The 16,172-nt window shown below is 38.7% G+C and overlaps 2 long non-coding RNA genes across 12 annotated transcripts; both read right to left on the bottom strand.

Annotated features, from left to right (window-relative positions):
- Positions 1-218: 218 nt before the first annotated feature.
- On the bottom strand, positions 219-8,601 carry LOC110503916 (uncharacterized). 4 transcript variants are annotated; one of them, XR_016491362.1, is made up of 7 exons: positions 8,388-8,601; positions 7,530-7,622; positions 7,304-7,398; positions 7,151-7,194; positions 6,814-6,973; positions 1,609-1,903; positions 219-1,344 (listed from the first exon to the last, which is right to left on the bottom strand). It is a non-coding gene; the product is annotated as an uncharacterized LOC110503916 (long non-coding RNA). The 4 variants fall into 4 exon arrangements; XR_016491364.1 differs by lacking the exon at positions 8,388-8,601 and adding an exon at positions 8,125-8,263; XR_016491361.1 differs by having other exon boundaries at positions 956-1,344; positions 1,595-1,903.
- Positions 8,602-9,981: 1,380 nt separating this feature from the next.
- Positions 9,982-16,172, bottom strand: LOC110503913 (uncharacterized). 8 transcript variants are annotated; one of them, XR_016491354.1, is made up of 8 exons: positions 15,959-16,152; positions 15,100-15,192; positions 14,874-14,968; positions 14,721-14,764; positions 14,384-14,543; positions 13,928-14,040; positions 10,635-10,929; positions 9,982-10,370 (listed from the first exon to the last, which is right to left on the bottom strand). It is a non-coding gene; the product is annotated as an uncharacterized LOC110503913 (long non-coding RNA). The 8 variants fall into 8 exon arrangements; XR_016491356.1 differs by lacking the exon at positions 15,959-16,152 and adding an exon at positions 15,696-15,834; XR_016491355.1 differs by lacking the exon at positions 13,928-14,040 and having other exon boundaries at positions 15,959-16,172.

Raw genomic sequence — 16,172 nt, 5'->3', positions numbered from 1 at the left:
TCCAACTCTAACCTTGGCGGTAAACTACTGCTTTATTACTCACTGCACTATTTAACTCATGCCAAACCTATTTTCTGGTTTCGTAACGTTGACAGTGCTCTGTGCGTTGGTGCTAAGTTTCCATTTGTGTCATGACTGAGTTAAAGCTGATATGTTACAAGAGGAAATTAAACCTTGTTCAGAAGTAAACCAACATCATTATTGAGAAACAAACAGAATTCAGGCCTAATTTTTTTTATTTAATAAAACTAGCTTGTATAGACAATATGACTGTTGAACCATTGACATTTTGCTGATCATCATTCATTGTTTCATTTGACTTGATGAGGTTTATAAGACTAGTATTTGTTGTAATGTCAATAAGAAGGAATTAGAAACAATTCATATCAAGTTAACATACATAACTAACTCCAACCTTGGTGGTAAACTACTTGTCTGTCCTTCTGTGACCATTCTTCTTCTCGCCACAAGGTGAGCATCTCATACCACTCCTGAAGTCAAATGAGAAAATAGCACAGCACAGTGGTGGTCACACACACACGTACATGCCCACGCCCACACCCACACAAAATCAAGGCCCAGATCTAGAGTGAGGCTCCCCTCCTTTCCCCCTGAAGTTGTACTCTAGGCCCACACTGACATTGCATTATGCCTGAGTCTGTCCTACTCCAAAATCATCTGATGTATCATGCAATATGCTAGCCTGGGTACCAATCTGTTTAGCTAACTTTCTACTTTTTGTATTTGGTGTCATATGCCATATGTTTAGCATGATAGGAGTGGCAAGGAGTGGAATGATAGCTAAACAGACTGGTACCCAGACTAGCTATATGCTGTTAACTGTTTACTTATGAATAAACATCAGCAAGGTGTTTTTAGGGGTGGTGAGTTAAAATATCAAAAGGCTTTTACAGATTTACCGACAGATATCCTTAGGAATCAGAGGGACAAAACATGACATTTTCTGTTCTTTATTAACTTAACTTCAAATAGTTGTTTTATAATTATTTGCAGGAACATTACAAACTGTACAATACATTTAAACAACACAGGAGCAGGAAGCAAATAAAATAGTAAAGTTACAGTATGTGTATGTTATGGTCAAACGTTTAACGTGATGTCTTGTGAGACATCAATACTTAGCACGCTGTTGTGACAACCACCCATTCCTGACCCTCTTTCTTTGCTGATGAACATCATTTTGCTGTCTGTGTTGTTCAGTTATGCTGATGCTCAGGCAATATCACGGCACTTTAACTCTGTCCTCCTCCCGATCCTGTTTGTCCTCATCCACCATGTTTAGTTCTTCATACTAATGCTTGATCAGTCATGAGGGCTCCACATCTACCAAGACATGCAACCAGACGTAGCAGGTTTGCTTTAGTTATTTGTACTCTGGACAGCTTCAGAGCTAATGACAATGCATTGCTTAGCTACATACAGTATATTGCTTCACATAATTTGGACTGATTGCTCAGTGGATCATTTAACTTCTGTGTTTTGGATTGTATAACAACACAAATGTTTGTTTAGATATATCAGGCATCGTTGGTTCTAACAGTTATAGTTCAATGTGGCTGTATGAGTCCCTTACCTTGAGTCCCTTACCTTGAGTGAGGTAGTTGTTCACACTAGGATATGTACCCGGTAGATGCACATGGTCAGATGGTCTTGGAGTGAAGAATGGAAAAGGTTGTTCATCTACTGCCTACTGGGGTGTAGGAGTAACGGGAGTAACATCTTCTGGCTCTGCTACCTGCTTACAGTGGGAGGCGTGGATCCAGGTGTCTTTCCCTAAGCACTTTACCACCGTTGGGCTTGTGAGGGAGATCACCATTACCCAATCTCAGGGCTGGAGATCGTGATGGGGACAGTCGTCTGGGGAGGTTTGGGCAGCAGAGACCTGTGAGTGAATAGATTGAGTACAGTTAGTCAGAGTTATACTGTACATCATCATCGTGTCATCCAACAGATGCAGATCTGGGACTGCAGCTGGTGGCGATGCTGGGGTCCTCATGGGACAGGCCATGAGTACCTCATGTGGACCAAGTCCAGTTTTCCTGACTGGGGTGGAACGCATTGAAAACAAGACTATGGGTAGTGTATCCACCCAGGTAGTCCTGGTTGAGCACATATTTTTGCCAGTTTATTTTCAGAATGCCATTGTAGCGTTCTACAATTCCAGAACTTTACGGTTGAAATGGTACATGCAACCTTCTCTTAACTTGCATCATGTTACACAGTTATTTTATTATCTTTGAGTTGAAATGTGTCCCCTCATCGCTATCTTGACTTTGTGGTATACCGAATCGTGGAACAATATCATGTAGCAGGCATTAAGCCACAGTCTTTTCTTCCTTATTTAATGTGGGGAAGGCTTCAAGCCACACTGTGATTCATGCGTCCAAGGTAACCCAACAGTGCCGGTTAAATAAAAATATAAACGATTCAGAACAAATAAAATTAGAATTACAACCCTTGATAACTCCATAAGGAAATACTTTTATCCCTTAAGGGAATTCAAGGAATAGTCAAATAGACTAGAGACAGGTTTCCCTCATTCAGGGACAGCGCTCCCTCCCTCTCTCCTTCACGGGGTCTGAATCACACTTAGAAGAATTTATCAATTATAAAGTTCTTCAAAATTCGCAATGAATACATATTAATTAAAAATGTCAAGCATTGTCCCTGATCTTTCTTGCGAGGGTGATCAGGCCTCACCAGAACTTCAGAACAGAGGTCTTTCAATACCTGTTCTTTGAGTCTGTTCTTTCCCTTTTATTTCAGACTCATTGTTGTAAAACATTTCAAAGATTCTCTATAGCAGGTTTACATTGGGTTTTTCAGTACATTTCTCATCAGGAGAACTTACATGTGTTCATCCAAAATTCAGACAATCGATACTTCAGTAAATTGCATTTGTATGCCCTTGAAGGTACATCCTTTTTAGCCCATGAAGAACCTACTAAAACAAAGTCGAAAACCTACACAATAAACCAGACACGGTTTTAACACCACAAACAAATATTTATTTGTATAGAAGGGTGTTGTGTGTGTTTGCAGATGTGTATGTGGTAAAACAAAGGGCAAAAACAAGCCAATGGCCAGGCCTTACTTAATTTGGGAGCTCCCTTAACTGCCGGATACTTGTACCTTTATTGTAGCGGTTCTGTAATGACAGACGCTGGGAGACGAGAAGCGAGTACAGGGTGTGGATTTAATAATAAATAGACACGAAACAAAACAAGAACAGCTTCTGAACAGGAGAAACGTAACAACATCAATGCTGACTCTGGAATGAGGAATGAGGAAGTGACAGATATAGGGGAGGTAAATGATGTGATGGAGTCCAGGTGAGTCCCATAATTAAGCGCAGGTGTGTGTAATGATGAGTGCGCTGGTGACATTGAGCACCAGAGAGGGGGATCGGAAGCAGGTGTGACATTTACAGTATACTTTATAGTAATGCAGAGTCTCACAGAATTCGGTACTACTATGCCTGGATGTAGCACCCTCCATTTTTCAGTGGAGCTTACTGCATTTTGGGCATGAAGCCTTGATAAACCCATGTGTCATACTGGAGACACATCAGATGATACAGGGTCCATTTAAGCGGAATAGGAACCTTCTAATGTAAAAAAAAAAAAAAAAAAAAAAAAAAAACTTTAACTAGAACTATGAAATAGTGAAGAAATATTCTAAACATTTTATTATTTTATGGCTTATATTTCTTGTCGCGGTTGATGAATAACACCTGAGGACATTCCAAAAAACGCCTACATCCACTAACAAAAAGTGTTTAAAATGCATAAAATTCCATTTCATGATCCACATTTTGGTGTTTTTAAGGTAAAGGACACATGACCTTATATTTAATGCCTTTTTGGAATCCACATTTTACACTAAATAAGAACTGATATTTCCTGGGGACAGAAAATTGTAAGATTGACCCAGGTAGCTAACATTAGCTAGCTATGTATCTATGTTAATTATCTAAAGTAGTGAGACGAGCTGAGCCGTAAGCTAGTTCGATGGATAATGCCTTGATCACACCTGCAGTGTTATTGCGCAAAATGGTACGCTGCATCATCTTGAAATGTGTGCTACAAAACTTCAACATTCACCTTCTGCTACCCTTTCTGTTAAGCCCTCTATGCATACAGTTTGACGCATATCTTCGATAAATCCAACTTAAAATGCCTCAGTCACACCAACAGCTTCATTGCGTTTTAGTACACCAGAAGTACATTAATTTCCAATGGAATGCTGCGTTTGACTTACAGCATTGCGTTGCAGAGGCAGTTGCAGTGCGTTCTGTGTGGTGCATACGTTGGATTTATCAAACGTATGAGTCAAACTGTATGTGTAGACAGCTTGACAAAAATGGTAGCAGAAGGTGAACTTTTGTTGCACACATATCTAGACAATGCACAATGATGCTGTCAGTGTGATCAAGGCGATAATATTATGGCTAGTTCATGCTCATATGTAAAGAATTTTGAAGGCTAACTAAACTTTCAGAAAAAATATTATCTGCAACCAGAGTGGAATCACCAAAGCACTCTTGGTGTTTTTATGATTTTGATCGGAACATGAAAAGGCCATCTCACTGCATAAGTAATAGCAAATATTTACTTAATGTTGAGGATATGGCAGACATACGCCCCCTTTGGAGAGATTGGGTACCCCTAGTAAACTGGAAAAAAAATCTGTCAAAAATTGTTAATATATGCAAATAAAAATTATTATTGGATAGAAAACACTCTAAAGATTCTAAAACCGTTGGAATTATGTCTGTAAGTATAGCAGAACTCACAGGGCAGGCATTCTTCCAAACTAGTTTTTGTGGCCATGAAAGTTGGAGCAACTTTGACGTCATGGCCCCCACCCTTCCCAACCAGCTATGATTCTGCGGACACTTTCTATCTCTTCCGCTAGATGTCCTCTTTCATTAGGGCTTCAAACCGTTCAAATCGCGCGAGAATTGACCCTATGGGAGTGAAATTAGTGCGTGCCACGAGAGAATAGGCTGTGCGTATGGGCGCGAATTGGTCACAGCCATTCCTTTGTTTCCAGCACTGAAGAGAAGGGCAGACGATGGCCGATTGAATTGAAGTTTGTTTTGCACGTCTAAAACATCATAAAGCTTGCTTCTGCACTTAGTTTGACCTGTTTAGTCGACATATAATGTGTAATTTCGAAGTTTTGATGCGCAACTTATCCGGACCAGAGGACGTTTTGGGTGCATTTCAGCTGATGTTATTAGCAGTAGCTAATACAAAGACGCAAGACTTGAAACCAAACGATGTATTGGGTAAGTATGAAGCCTTCCAGAACATTCTGAATGAAGACCATCGAAGGTAAGGGAATATTTATGCTTAAATCTGTGTTTCTGTTGACTCCAACATTACGTGGAAATGTAGCTTGGAACTGAGCGCTGTCTCACAATATGGAATAGTGTGCGATTTCTGTAACGTTAAAAATAAATCTAACACAGCAGTTGCATAAAGAAGCAGTGTATCTTTCTAACTATATGTAGAACATGTATATTTAGTCAAAGTTTATGATGTCTATTTTACGTTATCTTGCCGCGCTACATAGATTTCCTGCGGGCGTTTTTGAGTAATTTCTGAAGGTGAACTCACTGTAAATGGACATTTATGGATATAAATGGCATATTATTGAAAAAAAAAAATATGTACTGTGTAATATGTCATATTACTGTCATCTGATGAAGATTTTCAAAAGGTTAGTGAGCGATTTATTTTTTAATCCTGCGTTTGTTGATTGCATGTTTTGGCTATTGAAATGAGCTGTGTCTGGTGGTGGTTTTACATATATATGTGCTATGTTTTCGCCGTAAAACATTTTAGAAATCTGACTTGCTGGCTAAATGAACAAGATGTTTATCTTTCATTTGAGCTATTGGACTTGTTAATGTGTGGAGGTTAAATATTTTTAAGAATATTTTTGCGTTCCATGCGCCACCGTTTCAGCTGCACGTGGGAGGGTTGATCCCCAATTGGGAACCAGTATCGTAGACAGGTTAAATACAAAAACATACATTTCCTAGCTACCACACATACACACATACACACACACACACACATGCTTATACACACACACACACACACACACACACATACACACACACATGCTTATACACACACACACACACACACACACACACACACACACACACACACACACACACACACACACACACATGCTTATACACACACACACACACACACACACACACACATGCTTATACACACACACACTCACACACACACATACATACATACATACATACATACATACATACATACATACATACATACATACATACATACATCTTAAAAGCAGCATAAAATAGCAGCAGAAATGTTTTCAAAAGCAGCCTCTTCCTTCACTTAATCTCTTCTTCCAAGGCTACTGGAGCTTTTCATACCTGATGTTATGACTGCTGCAACAACAGGACAGAACAGGTTAGAAGCACTCATGAAATGACAGATGATTATATCTGACTGAGAGTGACTCATTTGGGGAAACACCACCACAGTTTAATCTCAGTTTTAGATCTATGATAGATCAGTCGTAAAATGATGGTGTGCTTTCTGCATGGTATCATTTCATTTATCGGTGGCTGTGAATTCACACTTGGGGATTCTTGTGTACGTTATGTAATATAAATATATTTACTAATGTTGCTGCTCTGTGTGCCTCCATTCTGTTTGAGATATAACTAGATACCTTGCTTGATTGAAGGTATGGTTGTGCTTTTGTTCCCTCACTATTGTGAAACCCTACCATCATTGAAGAAGCTGGTGTTGAGGTGAATGCTGTGAGGAAGAGCCATCGGTATGAGGTAGAGCTGCCTGAACACAGTCTGGAGATGATCCTATTGAGATGAAGCCTAGATGAGGATGTATATCCACACCCGCCACCCCAGCCTGAAATGGGACCACCGCTGTTGTGAGGAGATTAGAATATATTAAAGGTAAAGTGATAACAATATATATGACATGATATCATACAATATTCACAGGTGGCAATTAGTACGATTTTGAAATCTCAAAACTTTAAGACAAACTAGTAGACTGAATACTTTCTAGTAGGCCACTTTAATTCCACTAGCTTTACTTACTGCTATTTACAGGCACAATTGATTCCATGTGGTTGTTCTGAATTCTAAAAAGAAAAAAAAGTAGACCTAGGTATAAAAGATTTTTCAAGACACCTTAAGGTTCCTTACCATTACCAAATTCCAATCACTAAAACAAATACACAGACAACTCACAAGGCTGTGATGTTCCATTTCCAAGGAAGAAAATCTTTTTCATAATACACCTCTGTCTTGGTGCCAGATTGGTCTTCTTTACATTGTTGTGGCATCTAGAATTGTTTGATGTTACAGCAAATATAAGCTAATTGAGTTACACATTAATTTAATATGTTATTGTAACATTAGAAATTCAGTGATGAGTAGTTGGACCGTCCAGTAGTTTAGTAGTTGAAACCAATACCGTTAGAGGTTGGTGAGGATGGCAATTATTATGATTCTGACCCTCAGAGGGGCCGGCATCTTGATTCTTCTCATGCTGTTCCTCACTCTGGGTCTGCAACATCACAAAATGCATTCATAACTTTAATATCCTCTGTACTGAATAAAACATAATCAAAGTGAAAACTAAGTCTCAAACAAACTTGTGGCTCAATTTCCTTGATCATATAGTTAAATTGTTGTAGTTTACTCATTTGAAACTCAATGGCCTTTAGCAGTTCTGCGTGTGTTGGTTACCTGGCCAAAACTGACTTCAACTGTGGTCTGCTCTGAGGGATGAATGGTCCCTATAGTCTACAGTTTTGTCAAACTTCCCGTCTACACTATTGTGCAAATTTTCAAAATGTTGTAAAATGATAGCAAAAATGCTCTTTAGTTTCGTTATTAGCTTGCACTTGTTGAGTAGCATAGCACAAACAACATGCTATTGACATTCACTTAGACAAAAATCTACATGCATAATGCACATAGCCAATGTTGAATTTATGCCAATGTTCTTAATTTCTATATATACAGAGAAATACATAAAAATAGTATTTCGAAAGACAAAACATTACCTTTTTGGCATTGAAACATGTATTCCCCATGTTTTGTATTCGGTGTGAATGTGGAAAGGGATTTCCCACAAACCTACGTCAGTACGTTGACTGTACGTTTGGCGTCACTGTGCATCATTTCCTTAACCTTAACTCTTAGTATTTAGTAACTATGTAACAAACCGTATATATTTTTAAGACATTTATGTATTTTGAGTGTTTAACATATCAATAATTTAAGATATTTAACTGATTGAAAGCATACAGTTCCTCAGCTTCCTTACCTTGGGGTGGTTCTCTTCTCCAAACTTAAAGTCTTGTTGACATGAATCCTTGAGTAAGTTACTTATTGTGCCAAATGTTGTTCATTGTCCTATTCCCGAGTCAAATAAGGCTGTATATGCTATGTCTGGGAGCTTTTGAAAAAGTGTTCTTCCAACTAAAACCTGTTTCGCTTGAAGGAGTGTCCTCCTTCAATGATAGATAAAATAGGAAGACACTTATGGGATATGTAAATGACTGCATTATTACTCACTGCACTATTTAACTCATGCCAAACATATGTTCTTGTTTCATAACATTGACAACTCTGTGCGGTGGTGCCTAGTTTCCATTTGTGTCATGACTGAGTTAAAGCTGCAGCTAGTTATGTTGCAAGAGGAAATGAAACATTGCTCAGAATTAAACCATCATTATTGAGAAACAAACAGAATTCATTCCCACTTTTTTATTTAATAAAACTAGCTTGTATTGACACTAGGATTGTGAGACCAGAAGAGCACTGTGGAACCATTGACATTTTGCTGATCATCATTCATTGTTTCATTTGACTTGATGAGGTTTATAAGACTCCACATATTTGTTGTAATGTCAATAAGAAGGCATGAAAAACAATTCATATCAAGTTAACATACATAACTAACTCCAACTCTAACCTTGGTGGTAAACTACTGCTTTATTACTCACTGCACTATTTAACTCATGCCAAACCTATTTTCCTTGTTTCGTAACGTTGACAGTGCTCTGTGCGTTGGTGCTAAGTTTCCATTTGTGTCATGACTGAGTTAAAGCTGATATGTTACAAGAGGAAATTAAACCTTGTTCAGAAGTAAACCAACATCATTATTGAGAAATTAACAGAATTCAGGCCTATTTTTTTTATTTAATAAAACTAGCTTGTATAGACAATATGACTGTTGAACCATTGACATTTTGCTGATCATCATTCATTGTTTCGTTTGACTTGATGAGGTTTATAAGACTAGTATTTGTTGTAATGTCAATAAGAAGGCATGAGAAACAATTCATATCAAGTTAACATACATAACTAACTCCAACCTTGGTGGTAAACTACTTGTCTGTCCTTCTGTGACCATTCTTCTTCTCGCCACAAGGTGAGCATCTCATACCACTCCTGAAGTCAAATGAGAAAAAAGCACAGCACAGTGGTGGTCACACACACACACACACGTACATGCCCACGCCCACACAAAATAAAGGCCCAGATCTAGAGTGAGGCTCCCCTCCTTTCCCCCTGAAGTTGTACTCTAGGCCCACACTGACATTGCATTATGCCTGAGTCTGTCCTACTCCAAAATCATCTGATGTATCATGCAATATGCTAGCCTGGGTACCAATCTGTTTAGCTAACTTTCTACTTTTTGTATTTGGTGTCATATGCCATATGTTTAGCATGATAGGAGTGGCAAGGAGTGGAATGATAGCTAAACAGACTGGTACCCAGACTAGCTATATGCTGTTAACTGTTTACTTATGAATAAACATCAGCAAGGTGTTTTTAGGGGTGGTGAGTTAAAATATCAAAAGGCTTTTACAGATTTACCGACAGATATCCTTAGGAATCAGAGGGACAAAACATGACATTTTCTGTTCTTTATTAACTTAACTTCAAATAGTTGTTTTATAATTATTTGCAGGAACATTACAAACTGTACAATACATTTAAACAACACAGGAGCAGGAAGCAAATAAAATAGTAAAGTTACAGTATGTGTATGTTATGGTCAAACGTTTAACGTGATGTCTTGTGAGACATCAATACTTAGCACGCTGTTGTGACAACCACCCATTCCTGACCCTCTTTCTTTGCTGATGAACATAATTTTGCTGTCTGTGTTGTTCAGTTATGCTGATGCTCAGGCAATATCACGCCACTTTAACTCTGTCCTCCTCCCGATCCTGTTTGTCCTCATCCACCATGTTTAGTTCTTCATACTAATGCTTGATCAGTCATGAGGGCTCCACATCTACCAAGACATGCAACCAGACGTAGCAGGTTTGCTTTAGTTATTTGTACTCTGGACAGCTTCAGAGCTAATGACAATGCATTGCTTAGCTACATACAGTATATTGCTTCACATAATTTGGACTGATTGCTCAGTGGATCATTTAACTTCTGTGTTTTGGATTGTATAACAACACAAATGTTTGTTTAGATATATCAGGCATCGTTGGTTCTAACAGTTATAGTTCAATGTGGCTGTATGAGTCCCTTACCTTGAGTCCCTTACCTTGAGTGAGGTAGTTGTTCACACTAGGATATGTACCCGGTAGATGCACATGGTCAGATGGTCTTGGAGTGAAGAATGGAAAAGGTTGTTCATCTACTGCCTACTGGGGTGTAGGAGTAACGGGAGTAACATCTTCTGGCTCTGCTACCTGCTTACAGTGGGAGGCGTGGATCCAGGTGTCTTTCCCTAAGCACTTTACCACCGTTGGGCTTGTGAGGGAGATCACCATTACCCAATCTCAGGGCTGGAGATCGTGATGGGGACAGTCGTCTGGGGAGGTTTGGGCAGCAGAGACCTGTGAGTGAATAGATTGAGTACAGTTAGTCAGAGTTATACTGTACATCATCATCGTGTCATCCAACAGATGCAGATCTGGGACTGCAGCTGGTGGCGATGCTGGGGTCCTCATGGGACAGGCCATGAGTACCTCATGTGGACCAAGTCCAGTTTTCCTGACTGGGGTGGAACGCATTGAAAACAAGACTATGGGTAGTGTATCCACCCAGGTAGTCCTGGTTGAGCACATATTTTTGCCAGTTTATTTTCAGAATGCCATTGTAGCGTTCTACAATTCCAGAACTTTACGGTTGAAATGGTACATGCAACCTTCTCTTAACTTGCATCATGTTACACAGTTATTTTATTATCTTTGAGTTGAAATGTGTCCCCTCATCGCTATCTTGACTTTGTGGTATACCGAATATCATGTAGCAGGCATTAAGCCACAGTCTTTTCTTCCTTATTTAATGTGGGGAAGGCTTCAAGCCACACTGTGATTCATGCGTCCAAGGTAACCCAACAGTGCCGGTTAAATAAAAATATAAACGATTCAGAACAAATACAATTAGAATTACAACCCTTGATAACTCCATAAGGAAATACTTTTATCCCTTAAGGGAATTCAAGGAATAGTCAAATAGACTAGAGACAGGTTTCCCTCATTCAGGGACAGCGCTCCCTCCCTCTCTCCTTCACGGGGTCTGAATCACACTTAGAAGAATTTATCAATTATAAAGTTCTTCAAAATTCGCAATGAATACATATTAATTAAAAATGTCAAGCATTGTCCCTGATCTTTCTTGCGAGGGTGATCAGGCCTCACCAGAACTTCAGAACAGAGGTCTTTCAATACCTGTTCTTTGAGTCTGTTCTTTCCCTTTTATTTCGGACTCATTGTTGTAAAACATTTCAAAGATTCTCTATAGCAGGTTTACATTGGGTTTTTCAGTACATTTCTCATCAGGAGAACTTACATGTGTTCATCCAAAATTCAGACAATCGATACTTCAGTAAATTGCATTTGTATGCCCTTGAAGGTACATCCTTTTTAGCCCATGAAGAACCTACTAAAACAAAGTCGAAAACCTACACAATAAACCAGACACGGTTTTAACACCACAAACAAATATTTATTTGTATAGAAGGGTGTTGTGTGTGTTTGCAGATGTGTATGTGGTAAAACAAAGGGCAAAAACAAGCCAATGGCCAGGCCTTACTTAATTTGGGAGCTCCCTTAACTGCCGGATACTTGTACCTTTATTGTAGCGGTTCTGTAATGACAGACGCTGGGAGACGAGAAGCGAGTACAGGGTGTGGATTTAATAATAAATAGACACGAAACAAAACAAGAACAGCTTCTGAACAGGAGAAACGTAACAACATCAATGCTGACTCTGGAATGAAACTTAGGAAGTGACAGATATAGGGGAGGTAAATGATGTGATGGAGTCCAGGTGAGTCCCATAATTAAGCGCAGGTGTGTGTAATGATGAGTGCGCTGGTGACATTGAGCACCAGAGAGGGGGATCGGAAGCAGGTGTGACATTTACAGTATACTTTATAGTAATGCAGAGTCTCACAGAATTCGGTACTACTATGCCTGAATGTAGCACCCTCCATTTTTCAGTGGAGCTTACTGCATTTTGGGCATGAAGCCTTGATAAACCCATGTGTCATACTGGAGACACATCAGATGATACAGGGTCCATTTAAGCGGAATAGGAACCTTCTAATGTAAAAAAAAAAAAAAAAAAACCTTTAACTAGAACTATGAAATAGTGAAGAAATATTCTAAACATTTTATTATTTTATGGCTTATATTTCTTGTCGCGGTTGATGAATAACACCTGAGGACATTCCAAAAAACGCCTACATCCACTAACAAAAAGTGTTTAAAATGCATAAAATTCCATTTCAGGATCCACATTTTGGTGTTTTTAAGGTAAAGGACACATGACCTTATATTTAATGCCTTTTTGGAATCCACATTTTACACTAAATAAGAACTGATATTTCCTGGGGACAGAAAATTGTAAGATTGACCCAGGTAGCTAACATTAGCTAGCTATGTATCTATGTTAATTATCTAAAGTAGTGAGACGAGCTGAGCCGTAAGCTAGTTCGATGGATAATGCCTTGATCACACCTGCAGTGTTATTGCGCAAAATGGTACGCAGCATCATCTTGAAATGTGTGCTACAAAACTTCAACATGCACCTTCTGCTACCCTTTCTGTTAAGCCCTCTATGCATACAGTTTGACGCATATCTTCGATAAATCCAACTTAAAATGCCTCAGTCACACCAACAGCTTCATTGCGTTTTAGTACACCAGAAGTACATTCATTTCCAATGGAATGCTGCGTTTGACTTACAGCATTGCGTTGCAGAGGCAGTTGCAGTGCGGTCTGTGTGGTGCATAGGTTGGATTTATCAAACGTATGAGTCATACTGTATGTGTAGACAGCTTGACAAAAATGGTAGCAGAAGGTGAACTTTTGTTGCACACATATCTAGACAATGCACAATGATGCTGTCAGTGTGATCAAGGCGATAATATTATGGCTAGTTCATGCTCATATGTAAAGAATTTTGAAGGCTAACTAATCTTTCAGAAAAAATATTATCTGCAACCAGAGTGGAATCACCAAAGCACTCTTGGTGTTTTTATGATTTTGATCGGAACATGAAAAGGCCATCTCACTGCATAAGTAATAGCAAATATTTACTTAAATACAAAAACATACATTTCCTAGCTACCACACATACACACATACACACACACACACACATGCTTATACACACACACACACACACACACACATACACACACACATGCTTATACACACACACACACACACACACACACACACACACACACACACACACACACACACACACACACACACACACACATGCTTATACACACACACACACATACGCACACATGCTTATACACACACACACACACACACATGCATACATGCATACATACATACATACATACATACATACATCTTAAAAGCAGCAGAAAATAGCAGCAGAAATGTTTTCATAAGCAGCCTCTTCCTTCACTTAATCTCTTCTTCCAAGGCTACTGGAGCTTTTCATACCTGATGTTATGACTGCTGCAACAACAGGACAGAACAGGTTAGAAGCACTCATGAAATGACAGATGATTATATCTGACTGAGAGTGACTCATTTGGGAAACACCACCACAGTTTAATCTCAGTTTTAGATCTATGATAGATCAGTCGTAAAATGATGGTGTGCTTTCTGCATGGTATCATTTCATTTATCGGTGGCTGTGAATTCACACTTGGGGATTCTTGTGTACGTTATGTAATATAAATATATTTACTAATGTTGCTGCTCTGTGTGCCTCCATTCTGTTTGAGATATAACTAGATACCTTGCTTGATTGAAGGTATGGTTGTGCTTTTGTTCCCTCACTATTGTGAAACCCTACCATCATTGAAGAAGCTGGTGTTGAGGTGAATGCTGTGAGGAAGAGCCATCGGTATGAGGTAGAGCTGCCTGAACACAGTCTGGAGATGATCCTATTGAGATGAAGCCTAGATGAGGATGTATATCCACACCCGCCACCCCAGCCTGAAATGGGACCACCGCTGTTGTGAGGAGATTAGAATATATTAAAGGTAAAGTGATAACAATATATATGACATGATATCATACAATATTCACAGGTGGCAATTAGTACGATTTTGAAATCTCAAAACTTTAAGACAAACTAGTAGACGGAATACTTTCTAGTAGGCCACTTTAATTCCACTAGCTTTACTTACTGCTATTTACAGGCACAGTTGATTCCATGTGGTTGTTCTGAATTCTAAAAAGAAAAAAAAGTAGACCTAGGTATAAAAGATTTTTCAACACACCTTAAGGTTCCTTACCATCACCAAATTCCAATCACTAAAACAAATACACAGACAACTCACAAGGCTGTGATGTTCCATTTCCAAGGAAGAAAATGTTTTTCATAATACACCTCTGTCTTGGTGCCAGATTGGTCTTCTTTACATTGTTGTGGCATCTAGAATTTTTTGATGTTACAGCAAATATAAGCTAATTGAGTTACACATTAATTTAATATGTTATTGTAACATTAGAAATTCAGTGATGAGTAGTTGGACCGTCCAGTAGTTTAGTAGTTGAAACCAATACCGTTAGAGGTTGGTGAGGATGGCAATTATTATGATTCTGACCCTCAGAGGGGCTGGCATCTTGATTCTTCTCATGCTGTTCCTCACTCTGGGTCTGCAACATCACAAAATGCATTCATAACTTTAATATCCTCTGTACTGAATAAAACATAATCAAAGTGAAAACTAAGTCTCAAACAAACTTGTGGCTCAATTTCCTTGATCATATAGTTAAATTGTTGTAGTTTACTCATTTGAAACTCAATGGCCTTTAGCAGTTCTGCGTGTGTTGGTTACCTGGCCAAAACTGACTTCAACTGTGGTCTGCTCTGAGGGATGAATGGTCCCTATAGTCTACAGTTTTGTCAAACTTCCCGTCTACACTATTGTGCAAATTTTCAAAATGTTGTAAAATGATAGCAAAAATACTCTTTAGTTTCGTTATTAGCTTGCACTTGTTGAGTAGCATAGCACAAACAACATGCTGTTGACATTCACTTAGACAAAAATCTACATACATGCATGCACATAGCCAATGTTGAATTTATGTCAATGTTCCTAATTTCTATATATACAGAGAAATACATAAAAATAGTATTTCGAAAGACAAAACATTACCTTTTTGGCATTGAAACATGTATTCCCCATGTTTTGTATTCGGTGTGAATGTGGAAAGGGATTTCCCACAAACCTACGTCAGTACGTTGACTGTACGTTTGGCGTCACTGTGCATCATTTCCTTAACCTTAACTCTTAGTATTTAGTAACTATGTAACAAACCGTATATATTTTTAAGACATTTATGTATTTTGAGGGTTTAACATATCAATAATTTAAGATATTTAACTGATTGAAAGCATACAGTTCCTCAGCTTCCTTACCTTGGGGTGGTTCTCTTCTCCAAACTTAAAGTCTTGTTGACATGAATCCTTCAGTAAGTTACTTATTGTGCCAAATGGTGTTCATTGTCCTATTCCCGAGTCAAATAAGGCTGTATATGCTATGTCTGGGAGCTTTTGAAAAAGTGTTCTTCCAACTAAAACCTGTTTCGCTTGAAGGAGTGTCCTCCTTCAATGATAGATAAAATAGGAAGAC

Source organism: Oncorhynchus mykiss, chromosome 24 (assembly GCF_057628025.1).
Source record: "Oncorhynchus mykiss isolate SJ-2025 chromosome 24, ASM5762802v1, whole genome shotgun sequence".
In the NCBI taxonomy this organism is placed as follows: Eukaryota; Metazoa; Chordata; class Actinopteri; order Salmoniformes; family Salmonidae; genus Oncorhynchus; species Oncorhynchus mykiss.
The sequence above is the reverse complement of the archived record's forward strand: the minus strand, read 5'-3'. Positions and strand labels throughout refer to the sequence as shown.